We start from the raw sequence: 20,029 nt of genomic DNA on the forward strand, positions 1-20,029 counted from the left end.
GACTCATAGTTAAGAACAGGGATGAGACAACAGGAAGTGAGAGATATCTACCCCACAGGAGGGAAGTTCACTCCTGAAATAGTTATCATGGGGAAAAGGTGTTTTCACTGAAACTTTAGCACCAATCCTTGTTTCCACAACAAGCCTCATTTTTCAAAATCTAATCACAGGGAGAGAAAATGGGCTTTGGATACCATAGGCAAGGGAACACCCTTGTGGTGTTTGTTTTACTGTCTGTGCCCCTGTTCAGAGGATTTTACCTCGCTTTCTGTATATGTGTGTGTGTGTGTGTGTGTGTGTGTGTGTGTGTGTGTGTGTGTGTATATTTCAGTTGATGAAAATGTCTTCATAAATCATCTTCTCAGGTAGGTAAGTTACATGAGTCTGCCTTGATGGAAACATATATTCTGGCTCTCCATATCTCCTGTTTTGAGTGATGACCTCTGGGAGCCCCACATTGTTTTAAAGTGCTTCCAGGTATTACCCCTGCTTCTCTCTACCATGTCTTATCCTGCACACTGAGATGATCAACCTATTTCTACTTAACACAATGCATCATTAACTGCTCCAAAGGCCACCCAGATCAGATCATAATGCATAAAACAAATGAAAGGTCGTCTCTCATTCCAGCTACCACTATTGTGGCCTTAGAGCAGTGGAGTCCTCAGATGTTTTTGGCCTTCAATTTTCAGAAATCCTAATGCTGGTAATGGGGCCCCTGGTGGCACAGTGTGTTAAAGCGCTGAGCTGCTGAACTTGCAGACCAAAAGGTCCCAGGTTCAAATCCCGGGAGTGGAATGAGTGCCTGCTGTTAGCCCCAGCTCCTGCCAACCTAGCAGTTCGAAAACATGCAAATGTGAGTAGATCAATAGGTACCGCTCCAGCGGAAACATAACAGTATTCCATGCAGTCATGCCGGCCACATGACCTTGGAGGTGTCTACGGACAACGCTGGCTCTTCAGCTTAGAAATGGAGATGAGCACCAACCCCCAGAGTCGGTCACGACTGGGCTTAACGTCAGGGGAAAACCTTTATCTTTACCTTTAACAGCTGGTAAACTGGCTGGGATTTACCTGGAGTTGTAGGCCAAAAACATATGGGAACCCCAGGTTGAGAACCACTGCCTTAGAGGGAGAGAAGAAAAAACAGACATGGCCCTATCATGTCTCGACCCACAGGGAGATGAAGAGACCTCCCTCTATCCCAACTGCTATGGTTTCAGAGGGAGAGAAGAAGAGGCAGTATCTGTCAGATTGAATCCCCTCCTACACTGTGGTGCCCTTTCCTTGTGTGTTCTGATTTTAAATTGTAGGCCTGAGAGCAGGGAACTTATTTTCTTAACCTTCTTGTAAAGCACTACGAATACTGATGGTGCTATATGCACACATGATGGAAGAGAAGGGGGATATATTGTCACATTATGCTTCCAAGACCCTTTTAGTCATTAAATGGCTAAAAAGCCTTAGTGTATCTTAAATAAGTGGTATGACCATCCAAGTATGGGGTATTCATCATTGTGCAAATGTTTCATGCATGTCTCAGCTATTTCTAAAGTTCATGCAAAAGCCATTTATGAGATGAGCAGTTTAGTTAACTTTACTTTAATACTTGACATATCTATTGTCAGTTACTACACCCGCAGTGATTACTAGAGGGATGATCCAAGCCAAACCAAGTATATTTCAGCCTCACTGAAGTGTTCAGTTTGGTCTAATTTTGTTGCCCATAATTTTCAGTATTTGTCTATAGTAGGCATTTTATAAGGAGCCCCGGTGGCGAAGTACGTTAAAGCACTGAGCTGAAGACTGAAAGGTCCCAGGTTCAAATCCCGGGAGCGGCGGGAGCGGCCCCTGTTAGCTCCAGCTCCTGCCAACCTATCAGTTCGAAAACATACCAATGTGAGTAGATCAATAGGTACCACTCCGGTGGGAAGGTAACGGCACTCCATGCAGTCATGCCAGCCACATGACCTTGGAGGTGTCTATGGACAATGCCGACTCTTCAGCTTAGAAATGGAGATGAGCACCAACCCCCAGAGTCAGACATGACTGGACTTAACATCAGGGGAAACCTTTACCTTTTTTTAAAGGCATTTTATAAAGTCTTCACAATGCACACTTACGCAGGTGAATCTATTACAAATATTTGCTGTCTAGATTGTCATAAAATGTATTTTTTGAAGTATTTTGAGAACATATTAGTTCTTTGACCTTTGTCAGATCTTTTGTCTTCATTTTTTCAGTTTTCCATAGGTTACAGGAGCTATAAAAGAAGGGATTTGAAACATATAGCCAAAGTAGCCAGTCAAACAAAGGAATAGTGATAAGGTTAAAATAGTGGAAGATATTACTGTGATTTATAAAACATGAAAAGTTGAATTTTAGTCTTCAAGTGTCCTAAGTAAAACTGTAACGATAAGTGAAAATGACACTTCTGAATAGATGCAGGCGAGAGCAATTCCACATTGAGTTAAAAAAGTACTCTTGATTCACCAGTAAATTTGGTGTCATTTGTTTTAAGTTTCTAATTTTGTAGCTGCTTTAGCCACAGTACCCTGAAGTGAAAAAGAAGACCAAGCATGTTAAATATTATAGGTCCTTGCATTATGTAGTGAAATTGGCTTTTGAATCCTTTCATTTCTATGAAACTGAATGTTTCTTTAAAAAAAAAATCTAAGTTGAGCATTATGACTCTGAAAGCATTGACACTGGTCACTGTAAAGAGTTGACAGGGCTCACAAGATAAGTCAAGAGTACTAAGGAGCTCACATTTAGTCATGTCCCAAAAAAGTAGACCAGAGTTTTCTGAGGTACATCATATAGTAACTACTCCAGGTCTTCATACAACATACTCTGGACTTCATCAGACAGGGTGAATTCAACATCCTAGGATGCTTTCACCCCGTCTAGAGGACGGAGCCCCACGCTGGATATCACACAACATTGTGTGAGTTCCAGTGGTGGTCCTGCCCCCAATGGGGTGAAAACATCGCTGGATGCTTTCCCGCAACACAGGTGGATTCCTGTGTTGTGCTGGCTCCAATGAATGGGGAAAAATCTTGGAGAGGAAACCGCATGCAGGGAAACAGATTCACCCTGCTGCTCCCTCTTTCCTCCTGGATGTTAGGGGAAGTGGGATGCTTCACCTAGTCTTTAGGATGAGATTGCATGTCAAAGAAGGTTAACCACAGCAAGACATATAGGGTGCATCTGCACTTCTAGAATGAATACAGTTTGAAACAGGCTCTGATGCCCTCCGGGGAGAAAGGGCGGGATAAAAATAAAGTTGTTGTTGTTGTTGTTGTTGTTATTATTATTATTATTATTATTATTATTATTATTATTATTATTACTAGCTGTGTCCGGCCACGCGTTGCTGTGGCGAAGTATGGTGGTATGGGAAATAAAGTTTTGAGGAATTGGTGGTAGTAATGAGGCCCTTTCTACACAGCTGTATAAAATGCACACTGAAGTGGATTATATGACAGTGTGGAGTCAAGATAATCTAGTTCAAAGCAGATAATATAAATGGGTTATATAGCTGTGTGGAAGGGCCTTGAGTCTACACTGCCATATAATCCAGTTAAAATCAGATAATCTGTAGCTTATAGGCAGTGTGGTAGAGGCCTAAGTGAGGCCTAACTCTGCCTGCCCCCTGGGCTGAGTGGGTTGCTAGGAGACCAAGTGGGTGGAGCTTAGCCTTCTAACTGGCAGCAATTGGATAAAAACAATTATTCATCTCCCTGTAATTAGGACTTTATTTTTCTTTTCGTTTTGTTGTCGGAATGTAGAGGCATGGATGAGGGGTTGTGCTGCCAAGTTTAGTGTTTCTGGGATGTGCAGTTTTGTTGTTTTGTCCTAGGCTGAAATTTCATTACCCTTTTATATATATATAGATTATTATTATTATTTTAATTGCCATGGCTCATGCTATGGAATTATGGGAGATGTAATTCTACAGCGTCTTTTGCCTTCACAGCTAAAGAGTGCTAGGGCCTCACCAAACTACAATTCCTGGGCATTGTCCTTTGGAGTAGAGGAAGAACAGCACTACAATATGGCTTCTTTTGATGCCACCATGATGATTATTTAGAAATAAGTGAAATACCTTTTGGAATTTTGCAGCTTTCATGCCATGGGCAGTGATGTCACCATAGCCGGTGTCACCCAATGCAGTAACTCATGGTGTTACCCACATGGACTTCCTTCTATACCAAACCAGACTGCAATATAGTAACTAAAATACAAAAAAAAAAATGACCAAGTCATTTATTTAAAAATTCAGCAGCAGCAAAAACAACCTTTCTTGTAGCATGTGCAGATTAAACAACATCGTTCAAAGCATAGTTACACTTAGGTAATAATAGCAACAGTTCTGACCGGAGCTCACGCACATTTGGAGGTTGAAAATATAAATTAGCCTTGAGTTTTAACCTTGTAGGACTATTGGTAAAGTACATTGTCAGAGGGTCTTATGGGAAACGTGTTTATGGTTATATCTAAGTACCAGGATATTTATATAAAAATAATAAATGCATGCTGAATTGCTGACAAAAAATTATCGACAATCATTTTGGTGTCACTCTTTACGATAGTGTAACCCTGTACAATCTAGAACTCGCTCCATCCCTGTATCTGACCTAATAATGTCAGTGCCATAGGATGCCTCTTTAATGTGTGACATCTTCATACAGCTGTCCAAAAACTGCAGGGATGATGCTGATGTTCGACAGGGTAGTAATAATAATAAGCTTTATTTATACCCCGCCCCCTCTCCCCGAAGGGAGTAAATCTCTTGCCCCCTCCCTCCCTCCCTCCCACACACACACACCATTTGTTTAGGATTGCTGTTCCATATGCACAGCAATTTCAAAATAGTATTAATTTTACAAATAATTCAAATTTTTCTTATTTAATTCATCCTGAGAGATCTACTATACTGTCTCCTACAAATAATGTGTGTTTTCCCTTCTACTGGACTGTAGCAGAAATCTTTCAGGTGTAAAGTGTGCTTGCATACAATTCCTATACTTGTCAGGTTTTGTCCATCCCAAAAGCGTGATTATAAGTATCACAACAATGTCTTACCTGCCTTTCCACAGAGATTATACCTGCACATTTTATCCACTGATGCTATAAAATATATAGCTTTGGGACATTTCTTTTCTCAATAATAACCATTACTATTCTTTAAAAAGATAAGTTATCAAAAGTAAAGGTGTGTCAAAGGGAAAGGGAGGCAATCAATTATCTCCATGTTTCCCGGTGATTTGATTAATAAAATGACTAAATATTTGCAGGTGGTTATGATGCTAAAATATGAAGAAAAAATTAAAATGTATCAGTTTTGTTCCCCTATGAGTATTTACTTATTCTTAATCCATCTCATTTTAAATAGTTCAATGTTTTTGCTTTGGAATCCAAAGAGACAAAAATGGCAAAGTCTATCTTTCCTACAGCTTGTATTAACAAATGAAAATGTCACGAATCCTACTTACACATCAATAGCATAGGAACATCACCAGAATTATTCCTATGTAGCATATCATTTGAATGCCTTTGTATTTCTCATTGAACATTAAGTACTGCTTTATGCTTTGACTTCACCAGTGGAAAGCTGTGAACTGGAATCATATTTCTTAAAGGGAAGAAAAGTACATAGCGCTTCAAAGCTAGTTAATACATGGACATTTCCTGGGGATAAAGGCATCTCACTTCTATCAGCCTCCAAGGAATCAAAATACTGCTGGATTATCGAGCCAAATCATCCATCTCACTTGCAAATTTGAGAAAGAAGCAGAGAAAAACTTTGAAAGAGGATTAAACATTTTCATATTTTGATGGGGGAAGGGAAGAAGGGGAATTTCATTTTATATTTATTTTTTAGTATGCAGTGCAAACTCAAATTAAACACAAATCTGTTCTAAAGTGAAGCTAATCATTGACCACAAGATTTAGTTGAAAACCTGTTTTGGTAATTTTGAATGGAAGCAGCATAATTTGGCTCAGACCTATATGCTTCCAGCAGGCCTACACAGTCAATTTTAAAATATGAATTTTAAATTTACATATTGTTAGTATTGGTGTTTTAATCATCATTGTATGATTTAATATATTTATTTTAATGGCCTTTATCTATGTGTTTTAACTATGTTGTATCCTGCCTCAAGCCACCAGGATAAGCAGGCAACAAATAAAATATTAGTAGTAGTAATAGTAGTAGTAGTAGTAGGACCGGACTGTGGCGCAGGCTGGAAAGCAAGCCAGCTGCAACAAATCAACAAATCACTCTGACCAAGAGGTCATGAGTTCGAGGCTAGCCCGGTGCCTGCGTCTTGTCTCTGTCTCTGTTCTATGTCATGGTGTCACAGACAGAACGCCACCAAATAAGGTTCAACACAGTTTATTAAAGTTACAGAACCAAAAATGCCCGTAAGAAACAAAGGGCTAGGCAAACACTTGCCTTCAATGTGAAAAGATACAAAAAGACTTTGCTGGAACTAAAAACGGTTCAAAAGATAAACCGGATTAAACAGGAGTTTAATCCGGGTTAAATCAAAAATGCTTACTTCAGCCTGGCACTTTAAACAAACAAAAGTTGATAAACAAAGATTCAATGAAACACAAATAACTGGCAGCAGATTCCTCTCTGCTACTCAAAAGCTACTATTGAGTAACTAAGTTGTTACTCCTCCGTGCAACGAGCGAACTCCGGGTCCAAACACATCAATCAGGGTAGCAGCGGTCAGCAGGGTCCCAATCCGGTCCAAGGTTGAAAGCCAGGTACAGACGTCTTTAGTTCACCAGTTCCACCGATAGCCACAGAAGGGATAGTCCGAGGTCGTAGTCAGTCAGTCAGTCCAGCGTCAATCCAGAGTAGGCAATTAATGTCCGTCAAAAAGACGACGGAGGTCCAAGCTATCAAGATTAAACACAAGTTGCACAGGAAAAGCCCACACAGTTCCTCCCGCCGTCTATGCCCAGTGTCCTTGGTAACTTACGTATTCAGCAAACGAATCACACCCGTCTTCAGGAAATTCCCCAACAAGAGCCCAAGCGTTCGTCCAGATTACCTTGCCCAACGCGATTAGCCATTGATTCTAAACCCCATTTTATGCCAGTTCATAACTCCTCATCACTATCAGCTGCTATCCTAATTCCAGGTGCCTCATCATCATCATCCTCATCAGAGCTAAAACACCTTTGACTACGCCCCACAGCATCCCCAGCTGTGGATCCCGTTCCATCCCTCCAGCCCGTCCACGGGTCCGATCCTGCAACCCGCCAGTCGCCTCCCATGCTATCATTGCCGGTGACACCCAAATCCTCCCTCACACGAGTCCATTCCATGTCATCCTCCTCTGAGCTAACCATCTCTTCCTCCATTCCCTCGGTAAAACCCTCAAAGGAGTCTTCGTCTGTTGGTTCTGCAAATAAGTCCCGGAGCCGTTTCCTTTCGCGCTCCTCAAGAGAGTCTGACTCTCGAGGAGTCTTACGACCTCGTCTCCCAGTATCGGAGCCATAAGGCTCAACCATAACACATGGCATTGAATTGTACGCACCAAACAACAAACAAAAACTATTCTATAAAAAATTGACATGTATATTAGCAGAATATGGGGAAAAGGAAATGTTATGGATGGGGGATTTTAATGGAGTTATGGTGCCCATTGATTGTTATTGGAAAATCAAAAAAGAGCTAAAACAATTTGTTTTGTATTTGTTTGATGTCATTTCACAAAACCCAGGGCATTCTGAGGGTGAAGCTCACTAAATTTTATAAAGCTAAACACAACACAATTAAATGAGTATATACAAGCCCATAGCCCTCCAGATGTTACTAGACTACGTCTCCAGCCATTCCCTACTATTGGGCATATTAGTAGGAACTGATGGAAGTTGGAGCCCAATAACTTCTGTTTGTAAGTGTGATTAGCAACCTTATCATAAAGTCCCCCAGAATCACCACACATCGTGGTGATTCCAGTGGTGCCTGTTGATGGGTCATGGGGAACTTGTCACCCCATGCCCCGCATTACCCGACTTACCGAAGTCCCCATCCCCATCAACTGCTTGGCTCATACCCATTGATCCTTGCAAGGGAAGGCTCCTGTGTTGTGGCAGCAGCATGCTCCACTTCGCCTTTTCTTTAAGCACAGAGCTCCACCATAAGTAGCTGTGCATCGTGGAATGGGAGCTGGAAGGCTCTGTGGTTAAAGGGAAGGTGAAATGGAGCATGCCACCAAATTCACTCCCACCTGATGAAGTCATAAAAGTCTTGATTTTCCCTTTTAAATAGAGAAAGGAAATGACTAATAGCCTTTTTATTTGTTAGCAGCATTGGATAAAATATGCAGGTATAATCCATGGGGAAAGCTGTGCAATACATTATTGTGGCTCCTGCTGTGATTGTTATTATCATCCTTTTAGGTTGGACTAAACCTGAAATTAGATGTAGACATTGTATACAATCATATTTTACATGTACTGTGTGTATTAAATGTATTTATTGTATTTTGTTAAATTATTCAATTGTTTTAATTGCTTATGTTTTATCTTCTTGTATTGTATATTGGCATTGAATTTTTGCCAGATTGTGAGCCTCCCTGAGTCCCTTTGGGTGAGAAGGCGGGATAGAAATGAGGGGAATAAATAATAAATAAATAAATTACATCTCGGAGGTAGCACAAAACAATTTTCTTGCCCCCATTAGGGAGGGGGTGGTGGTTATATGAAAATGACACATCATTGGCATCAGTAACTGGAATTTTGAGGACCAAATGTATTGCTGAGTACAAACTATCATTTCCAGTATAATTTTGAGCAATCCATAATACAACTTAATCTGAAGCTACCAAGAGCATCCCATTGATTCCTCTTCTGTGTGGTGACTAAACAGCAAAAGGATTTTTTTTGTTGTTGTTAACTGCTAAGACACTTTTTTGTTAAATGTTTTATTTCTGCAGAGCAAAATAGAAATAGCACAGTTGAAATCTAGCCTTTGATGTTTTGCAAGGTCAAATAAGTGTCAAAATCAGCAGTATCAAACTCAGAAGCCAGGAGTGTTTGGAGTAAATCCCAAACCTTTGGAGGGTAGCCCATTATTAGGAGCAGCCCAAGTTAATGAAATGTACTGAGACAAGACAATTAGGCAAATAAAGTAAAATTAAAAACAGTGTGAGTCATACCATAATCCACATTTGATTGTTTGATGAAAGGGACAACGACTGTTTTTGGTCCATGGGATTAGAATGTTTGAATCACTATTATATTTTTGTTCAGAGATCCAAAACTATGAAACATTTTTGTTTGCCAGGTTTTAGAAGGAAACAGTACTTAAAAATGTTATTAAGAGAGTGGAGGATGACTCACTCCTTTGATTTCTTGGACTTTAGCAGGGAAGGAACTCCAGATTGCATTTGCAGGTGAACAGCTATCTCAATTTATCCAAACTTTTCTCTGTAGCTCTTTTAATAGTGAACTGTCCACAGCATGAATATGATCAGAGGTATAGGTGTACATGGGAAAGGCTTGATTTGTACAATTTACGAAAATTTACAAAAGACACATATTTGGGATTTAAGACATTGAATATGAGAGAAAGCAAAATTAACATATTTCTCCATCTCTAGATTTCACACAATACAGGCATAATATTGTTATTTTGAATATTTTCTGTGTTTATAAAAAGAACAAACTACATCTTCCTACAAATAGAAAACTAGGTCAATTGTGAGTTAACAGGTACAGAATGTTCCTCTTTAATGTATAAAGAATGTTATTCAGCCAGTCAGTCAGTCAGTCAGTCAGTCAGTAGCCTTTATTTCGGTCAACAAACCACTGGCTAGTATCAAGTTACAGTGCAATGATGGAATACAACATTTGAGTAATTTATGACATTGCATTTGGCTTATGCTTAATAACAAGTATCTCCAATCTCTATTGGTTATTTGGCTATCTTTATAATCTGAAACAAAAACTGATTACAGATTAGTAAACTGTCCCCTAGATACTCTTTGTTATACTCTCAACACAGATTTTTCATGAAGCCCTTACGGCTTTTTGCCGCTGAAAAGAGAAATTTGGCTACCTGCTCCGTTACCCTTTTATCAAGATCGGACAGTAAATAACTGCGGTACCAATTTAGCGTTCTTCCTGGCCATTTAGTGAGTAGAGGGGATATTAATTTTAATCTATCATCTTTCTAAATTGTACAAATAAAAAGTACATGTGTTACAGTTTCGACGTTACCCTCCCCGCAAGGGCATGCTCTTTGTTCATATTCAGTGCATTTATATCTACCCTCTAGTATGGCTGATTTGAGTGCATTAAATTTGGCCCAGCTAAAAGCAAGGCGAAATTTTGGGATATTTAAATTTTCTAGATATTTAGCACCTCCCATAGAATTAAATGTTAGGCCCAGAGTCAATGGGGAGCATGTGGAGCGCGCCCGAGTCATTGAGGTTTGTTTGTCTATGTCACTAATTCGCTCTGCTAAGATCTTCACAGTCTTTTTATACTCAAAACCCCTCAGTATGTTCTCTGAAAGCCCCAACTGCCTAAACTTCTCATTTAATGCCTTGATTTGGTGGGATTTGAAGAAGTCTTTTTGAATCAATATATATATCCTGCTTCAGGTCCTTTGTATATCCTCTCAATCCAATATCCTAGGGCCCTTCTCCAAGCTGTTGATTCCAATGAGGCTGTTCCTGATTCAAGTCTTAAAACAGCAGATGGAACACAATTGGGGACAGCGAACAGTTTTCTAAGGAACCCTGACGGAACTTGTTCAGCTTTAGATGAGAAGCCTGTGATCCAGACGGGAATTGCATAAAGTAGCTGGGCTGTTACTTTAGCTTGGAAAACCTTTATTGCAGCAGGGATATATTGACCACCTTTTGTGTAGAAAAAGCGTATTATAGCTTTACTACTGGATAAAGCATTTTGTATTGCCATTTTTGATGACATCCCCAGGAACCTAGAATCATAGAATCATAGAATAGTAGAGTTGGAAGAGACCTCATGGGCCATCCAGTCCAACCCCCTGCCAAGAAGCAGGAAATCGCATTCAGAGCACCCCCGACAGATGGCCATCCAGCCTCTGCTTAAAAGCCTCCAAGGAAGGAGCCTCCACCACAGCCCGGGGGAGAGAGTTCCACTGTCGAACAGCCCTCACAGTGAGGAAGTTCTTCCTGATGTTCAGGTGGAATCTCCTTTCCTGTAGTTTGAAGCCATTGTTCCGCGTCCTAGTCTGCAGGGCAGCAGAAAACAAGCTTGCTCCCTCCTCCCTATGACTTCCCTTCACGTATTTGTACATGGCTATCATGTCTCCTCTCAGCCTTCTCTTCTGCAGGCTAAACATGCCAAGCTCTTTAAGCCGCTCCTCATAGGGCTTGTTCTCCAGACCCTTAATCATTTTAGTCGCCCTCCTCTGGACACTTTCCAGCTTGTCAACATCTCCCTTCAACTGTGGTGCCCAGAATTGGACGCAGTATTCCAGGTGTGGTCTGACCAAGGCAGAATAGAGGGGAAGCATGACTTCCCTGGATCTAGACGCTATTCCCCTATTGATGCAGGCCAGAATCCCGTTGGCTTTTTTAGCTGCTGCATCACATTGTTGGTTCATGTTTAACTTGTTGTCCATAAGGACTCCAAGGTCTTTTTCGCACACATTGCTGTCAAGCCAGGCGTTCCCCATTCTGTATCTTTGATTTCCATTTTTTCTGCTGAAATGAAGTATCTTGCATTTATCCCTATTGAACTTCATTTTGTTAGTTTCGGCCCATCTCTCTAGTCTGTCAAGATCGTTTTGAATTCTGCTCCTGTCTTCTGGAGTGTTAGCTATCCCTCCCAGTTTTGTGTCGTCTGCAAACTTGATGATCGTGCCTTCTAACCCTTCGTCTAAGTCGTTAATAAAGATGTTGAACAGAACCGGGCCCAGGACCTGAGGCCTGAAAGGTCACCCCTAGGTATTTAAAGGAAGAAACTTGTTGTATTAAGTTCTCTCCTATATACCAGTTATGTCTGGCTCGCTTTTTTGAGAAAATCATGATTTTGGTTTTACTGTAGTTTATCTTTAACTGATTTTTCTCGCAGTATTCGTAGAATGCCCTCAGCACTCGCTTGAGTCCTACCATGGTGTAGGATATGAGGGCAGCATCATCTGCATACAGCAATAGGGATATTAGTGGATGAGATTTTAGGGGGATGTCCATTTGGTAGTGAAACATGGGCGGCCAAGTCATTCAGGTATAAATTAAACAGAATAGGGACCAGGATACAGCCCCGATGCACCCCTCTATTGACAGCTATTGGTTTTTAATGTATAAAGAATGTTATTAAAGTGGGTAGTTTATATAGATACAAACACCTTTGTCCTATGGACCAGGTCATAAATACCTACAGGTTTTAAACTGGTAAAATTTTGGACTGTACAATGATGTGTGAGACTAGAAGAGTACAGTCACATTTTCACATGCTCTTCCACCTAGAAAGCTTCCTATGTCTATGAACCCTTCTACATTGCCATATAATCCAGTTCAAAGCAGATAATCTGGATTTTATATGGAAGTGTAGAAGGGGTCTATTATGCTAGTACATTTGAAGAAGGTGTTTCACACAACCGTTTCCTTGTGTGGTAATTTATGACATGCAAATATTTTTTAAAGGGGAAAATATTCAATAAAAGGAAGGATGGTAGATTTCCAAATTCTTCTTGCACCTCTGTTAACCACTGTACTTTCTAACATTTAGGCCCTTTCTTCACTGCCGTATAATCCAGATTATCAAAGTAGAGAATCCACATTATCTTCTTTGAACTGGATTTTAACCAGTGCCATATAATCCAGTTCAGATCAGGTAATCTGGATTTTATATGGCAATGTAGAAGTGGCCTGAGTCTACGCTACTATATAATCCAGTTCAAAGCAGATACCCTAGATTTTATATAGCAGTGTAAATGGGACCTAAGCCTCTTCTTGTCATACTTTTTTGACAGTTTTATGAATAAATTTGGTTTTGATAACCCTGACTCTATTGTACCTTGTCGCTCTATTACATAAATGCACACTAACAGATATGGCCACAAGCTAGATATTATATTTTTTTCTTTTCAAAAATGGACATTTTAAAGTCCTGTGATAGGATATTTCTTTGTTTAGCATGAACTTGCCTGGCTGTTTTGAGACTGAAATATTTCAGCCAATGAAGCATTGTTGATATGTTCAAGTTTCAGACTGAAATCCTGGAAATATTAATGATTTATGTCTTATCTCGTTTCACTTTGCTGCAACAGATGTCATTATGGCAGATGTCAGACTCATTATGACACAATATAAATTGTCTCAAAGTGCACCATCAAACAACATTGCCTAGGTAATAAAAATTCCACCATTGCTATTATCCACCACCAACCCCCTGCTTCTTTGATAGAAGAGATGCAAGATTTCAAAATAAAACTCCAAAAGGACATTATATGTCTTGAAGAAAGAAGAAAACAACAGAAATATCTCAAGTTCTGATAGGTGAATTGAAGTCAATAACATTTGTTCACTTTAAAATTGTGTTGCTTGGCAGCAAATGCAAGACCGCATAGTAGAATTACAAAAAAACTTTCAGCTTTTATGTTGAAAATTACAGGTAGTGGGCCGTGATTCCATAACAAATTGTGTAATATATCTGTATGCACAGTGTTACCGTTTGTGCACGTTTTTAAAAGCCTAATATCTGAATCCAGGAGCTGCTCTCCATTTGTCAAATCAGATTCTGGAATCACCAAGATGAACCAAGATCACCTGTGTTGAAGAACAACGTGCAATGTATTGATTACTTGTGGCAAGAATATGAATACAGAATACGAATAACAAGTACCAAAGAAACATGTCCATTGGATACACCACTCTAACAATAGGGACCTCATTAGTTCTCATACATTACTATATGTCTTTCTGCAAGGACCTTCACTTCTGGACCTTCATTGACTGAGGCCCCTTTTACACGACCATATAAAATCCAGATTATCTGCATTGACAGTATTCCCAGATCTAATCTATTTTAATAACATGACTAAGACCCCTTCTACACTGTCCTTATATTCACAGGATCTTATCTCAGATTATCTTAGAACTGGATTGTGTGACTCCACATTGCCAGATAATCTGCGATAATCTGATAATCTTGAATCCAGCCTTATTTTCTAGAAATCTATGCTGAGTTTTGTAATTGCAGCATTCCTTACTGTTCATGAACTCACTGTTTAATAAAACATTATCATAAGGATAGTAATAAAAACTCCTTCACATACACTTTTTTTCCTCAACTTGTTTTTGTAATATGCAACTGAGTAAGATTTTGAGGGGCAGTAAATAGTAAATAGGGGTCCCTGATGGCACAGTGTGTTAAAGTTCTGAGCTGCTGAACTTGCAGACCAAAAGGTCCCAGGTTCAAATCCCGGGAGCGGAACGAGCACCCGCTGTTAGCCCCAGCTTCTGCCAACCTAGCAGTTCGAAAACATGCAAATGTGAGTAGATCAATAGGTACCGCTCCGGCAGGAAGGTAATGGCGCTCCATGCAGTCATGCCAGCCACATGACCTTGGAGGTGTCTATGGACAACACTGGCTCTCCGGCTTAGAAATGGACATGAGCACCAACCCCCAGAGTCGGTCACGACTGGACTTAAAGTCAGGGGAAACCTTTACCTTTTTAAAATAGTCAACAATAAAAAGGGGGCGATTGAAGTCTTTAATGGACTTTCAAAAAAAACTTTAATTTGCTGATATGGAAATCTGTTCATAGAATCATAGAGTCACAGAGTTGGAAGAGACCTCATGGGCCATCCTGTCCAACCTCGTGCCAAGAAGCAGTGCTAAAAGAAATTGGAGTGGGACATTAGCATGCACACTTAATCAAAACCAAATTGATAAAACTATCAAATTTGTGAAAGCATTATTTGTGGTATGGCATTTTTATTGTATTTTTAATCAGCACCTAAAAATACTTTTAAAACTGAGTTGACTGACCAGCTGAAACTTATTCTTTGGATCTTATTCTCTCATACTTCTATTTCAACCATTATCCTTGTGGGCAATGTGGGCGAAACGTCAGGGGAGAATACTTCTGGAACATGGTCACACATCCCGAAAGACATACAACAACCCCATTATCCTTGTAATTTTGCATTCTATACTGTCTGAAATTTCTAAACTGCATATTTTCAAATACAGTCCCACTGGAATAACTGATACTGGACATGCTGTTAGCTTATTCCTTTCAAGATAGAGATGTAGCTGGCTGCTGAACCAAAGCTACTACTTATGGAAGAGCTCTTTGGATATCAAGGCATCATTACCAAATGTGACGTGATCAAAAAGTATAGCCAAGGTCAGTCCAGAAGACGTAGGCAGCTTATTGTCAACAAAGACACACCCTTCCACTCTGACCAGTTTTAACAACCAACCCTAGCTGTTGTGCTCACAGTTGTTATCCTCACCAAAAATAGTAAAATCTATCTCTCCCACCTTTACTTACCTCCTTCTCTCTCCTTCCCCTTGTTTTCCAGTCTCTCTTCTTAAATGAATTAATATTCATGTTTGTTAAGAGTGAACAGGAGACTCCAGCACTACCTGCAAGGAAATAAAATGCCTATTTGAGTGCCATTTAAATGCCTCAGTCATGACATATGCCAAAATGTGGAGTGAAAAAGAAAGATGAAGGATTTTGTTTTTTAAATGACAGAGATGGAAGAGGACCAGTTATGATCCAGCAATGCTTTTTCCACCTCCCGCACTCCTAACTTATAATCGGAAGATTTTCTTTTGTGAAAAGTAAAAAAGTATGAAGTTGCTCACATTTCAAACCTTTTGCCAACTTATATGATGATACCAAGGCTTTTTCCCCTCTCCCTTCTTTGCTCTCTCTCCCCCCATTTCCTTTTTCTGTGTTCTCACAATGAATTGAATTAGCTAGAATACCCAGAAGATACAGAAAACTTCAAAGCCTGGCCCCAAATAATGTGCAGAGTAGGTACAGTATGAATACCAACAGCGCCTGAGATTCAAGTTCAAACAACCTTTTATGAAAAGAACTTCTTTTTTAAAAAAAAAATGAATCAAGTTCATCTTATAGGTTTTGAAACCAGAAAGGAAAAACTGAAATAAAAGGTAGGTCCCAAATGTTTCATACCAAATACTCTTCCCTGGTTTGCTGCTGGACCTTACAGGGCAGTTTGACCACTAAGGACATTAGAGGCATAATAAATTTTTAATATATCATATTTGGGGAGGGGGCAGTTTTAAAGATCTAATTAAGGGTATGATTTCTGCATGTAAAGGGGGTGGAGATCACATAAGTTTTACATGAATCTAAGAGCTCTGCACAAAGCCGTGGCTCCCAGAAATAAGCAGATAGCAATCCAGTATCACTCTGTACCACTGACAGATGAATGTTAGCTGCCCTTATTTTAGGTTGTGCTGAGCAGCTGGGTCCTAAGAATGACTTGCACAATGGAAACCACCAGACTGGTGTAGTTGTTGCTTTTCTGGGACTGCCTATCATTCTACATCTTTATCGACTATATAACAAACAAGGACTAATTTGTCCACTCTTTATACTGGGACCAACATTATCTATTTAAACATTATCTATTAGCAGGTATCAGCCCGGGCTGTGGTGCAGCTGGTAAGTAACCAGCTGCAATAAATCACTACTGACCAAGAAGTCATGGGATCAAAAACCGGGTCGGATTGAGCTCCCAACCATTAATAGCCTAGCTCGCTGCCCACCTAAGCAGCTCAAAAAACAGTTGAACCTGTTGAATAAAAAATTCAAGGTACCACTTATGCAGGGAGGCTAATTTAACTTAATTTACAACACCATAAAAACTGCCAGCAGCATGTGGAAAGGAATGAGGAAGTACTACCATCAAAAGGACGCGGTGTCACAGTGGACACTGAAGCGGCAGCTCCCCCTGTGGCCAGAATAAAGCATACTCTCATGAAGCCAGAAGCTGGAAAAATGTTAAATTGCTTCTATGTCTGTCTATATGTTGTATGTCTAATAATGGCATTGAATGTTTGCCATTTATATGTGCATTGTAAGCCACCCTGAGTCCCCTTTGGGGTGAGAAGGGCAGAATATAAATACTGTAAATAAATAATAATAAATAAAATTCCATGTCAGTTCACCTCTAAAAATTCATCCAGCCCTGCAATGTTGTCATATTTGACACAGAAAGGTTAAAAAGTGGGAGAACATGATACTGATATTATCCTCATCCCTGACCAACATAGATCTTAGAACCATCACCCCCCGAGTTTGTGATTTCTTTTTTTTTTTGTTCGTATAAACTAGGTGTGTGTTTTGAGAAATCTTTAGAAAGAAGCCTTTGACTGTTAGAAATTGTCAGTTATAACTAAGGAGGTATCAATTTTACCTTCTTGTAATTTATGTTTTTTGCAAGAAAGTCCTTTTTAGAGAGCAATCTAAATGTGTTCAGAAATTGTGTCAGCCTTAGAGACACAGCAAAAGCACATCATTTCCAAAAAGTAATACAGGTACATAACTGCCTACCACCAAAATGGAAATAGGAGAATCTTCCCTTCTATTTAGAGAAGTATTTTATATTCTGCCTTTCTCCCAGTGCAACATTAAAGTCTAATATTTAAAACATTAAAAAATTACTCCAATTAAGGTTTTTTATTTTATTTAAGAAAGCAGTAAGAACGATCACATTGCCTATTTGCTTATTCATCATAGATCCATGGAAGCAGATACCTTCTGGGGGCCTGTCTAGAGTGGCCAGTTATTTTGTGGCCAGTCTGGAGCAAAACTAGTCCAGACTAGCCCTGGAGGCCTGGGAAGAGTTTACACACTCTTTGCCTAACCCAGAGGTCAACACAATTCCAAACTAATTCGGCTCTACTGGACTGTCACCTTATCTTCCCTGTTGCCACCATTGGCACAATTCCCCTTCCTTCTCTCTGGCCATGCCTCTGCTGATGTTAACATGATATACCTGCAATGGCCAGAAGGTCTCCCAGCATTCTTTAGATATACGGCAACAACAGAAACATGAGCCTGATCTGTGCCCTTTTCACTGTGCTAATGAACACAGGGAAAAGGGGGTGGTGGACAGTGGACTGGTTTGCATTGGAGCTAGTCATACTGTCCACACTCTGCCCAAGGTATGAGGCTTCTCTTGAGTTTTGCCAAAAATCCAGAACATTCCCCAACTAAACCAGTTCAACCCAATTTCCTCCGTGTTAAGGAATGGAAATTGTTGGGTGTCATGTAGATACCCAATAGTGACGCTTTGGGTTTTTTGGTTGATGTAGACAAGCCCTGGATTAAGGGTTTAGTGGTTAAAAATCAAATAAATATAGCAGTAAGGATCAAACCTTACAGCGGTGTGAGCGGCCGCTGTTAGCTCCAGCTCCTACCAACCTAGCAATTCGAAAACATGCCAATGTGAGTAGATCAATAGGTACCGCTCCAGCGGGAAGGTAACGGCACTCCATACAGTCATGCCGGACACATGACCTTGGAAGTGTCTATGGACAATGCCGGCTCTTCGGCTTAGAAATGGAGATGAGCACCAACCCCCAGAGTCAGACATGACTGGACTTGACGTCAGGGGAAACCTTTACCTTTTAATTAACAAGAGCAGACCATCTATGCTCATCACACTGCGGTAATGTCCACATCTTTAAACAACATAAGTCAATTTTGTTTATCATGCTTCCTATTTACTATTGTCATACTGCAAAGTTCAAAAACAAAAATGTCATCTTAGCAATACAACACTGAAGGAGGTCTTTTTTTAAAAAAAATCACTTCATCAGCATTTCCCCTTTGATCAGCTAATTGCCTGTATTCTCATAACTATGCAAAAAAAATTTAATGGCACTAAATCAGTCATTCCCAATTTAAGAATACTTGGATTTGATCAGAGCAATATAAAAAGTTGTTTGTACTTTAATGCATCTTGTGAATTCAGCAGTTGCCGGCTTAAAATATGTGTTATTTCTACTTCTTTTAATAGAAAAAAATATTATGGTATTCTACATAATATGTTTGTACTAGATGATTTTTTTGTACTCCAACTGTGTTTGTTTTGTAGTTGCATAGTATTCCAGGTTGAAAATAGCACAGAAGGTAGTTTGATCTAGGAGACTTTGGTTGAGGAAATTAGCCGCATGTGTACCGGTATTATATGTTGTCTTTCCTAACAACATTGTGCTGCAGCTATGAGAAAGTTAAATCAAAGTACTCTCTGTTCATACTCATTTTAATCTTTGGTTATCAAGCAAAACAGTCACTCATACCATATGGCACTCATTGTCAACTGTAAAGGATAGTTGATATTTAAAATCTCTGCGCGTATCACTTTCATAGCTATCTTGACATATGGAGAACCAAATATGGGATTCATCAACAACACTTTATGGTATTTTTAAATATGGGGCAATAATGCTTTCTGCTATATTGTGACTCTCTACTTTGCTATAATTGCTGCTTTGATGGTCTGTCTTCTCTGTGCTTCTGTATTATGTGAAAGGGGGAAATTAAAACAGAGAAATTTACTTGCATGTACATTGCATACATAATAACATCAATGCCTGTGTTATATGCAAAATAATTTCCCTCAGAAAGCTACTAATGTCAGTATTTAATGTATCCTTCTTGAAAATATGTGGGAACAAGGTACAATTTATTCAAATATAGTTGAACCTCTGGATCAATGGTTTCAACCAGCCACAGCTTTAAAATATTTTGAAAAATCCAAAAAGCAAACCTTGATTTTGCCCTTTTTAATAATGGAAACAATTTTATTACATCACTGTATACAATGAGATTTGAGCATCCATTAATTTTGATATCCATAGAGAGGTCTGGAAACAAACCCCAATGGATCCCAAGGGCCACCTGTATAAAGTTTCAGCCCAATATATCTTACAAGCTACCTAATTTCAATGCCTTGTCATAATTTCTTTGGGCCACATCAATTTTCTTTCCATGGAATCCTAGGAGCTG

The 20,029-nt window shown here is 39.6% G+C and overlaps 1 long non-coding RNA gene across 1 annotated transcript in view; it reads right to left on the reverse strand.

The window, feature by feature from the left end:
• The window catches only part of LOC134292415 (uncharacterized), a 61,960-nt gene that overhangs the window by 36,600 nt on the left and 5,331 nt on the right, over positions 1-20,029 (reverse strand). Inside the window, exons 2-3 of the long non-coding RNA XR_009999658.1 lie at positions 15,527-15,621; positions 4,109-4,237 (exon numbers count right to left, since the gene is read on the reverse strand). This is a non-coding gene — a long non-coding RNA (uncharacterized LOC134292415). The remainder of the gene's footprint in view (positions 1-4,108; positions 4,238-15,526; positions 15,622-20,029) is intronic.

This window comes from Anolis carolinensis, chromosome 6 (genome assembly GCF_035594765.1).
Source record: "Anolis carolinensis isolate JA03-04 chromosome 6, rAnoCar3.1.pri, whole genome shotgun sequence".
Lineage (NCBI taxonomy): Eukaryota > Metazoa > Chordata > Lepidosauria > Squamata > Dactyloidae > Anolis > Anolis carolinensis.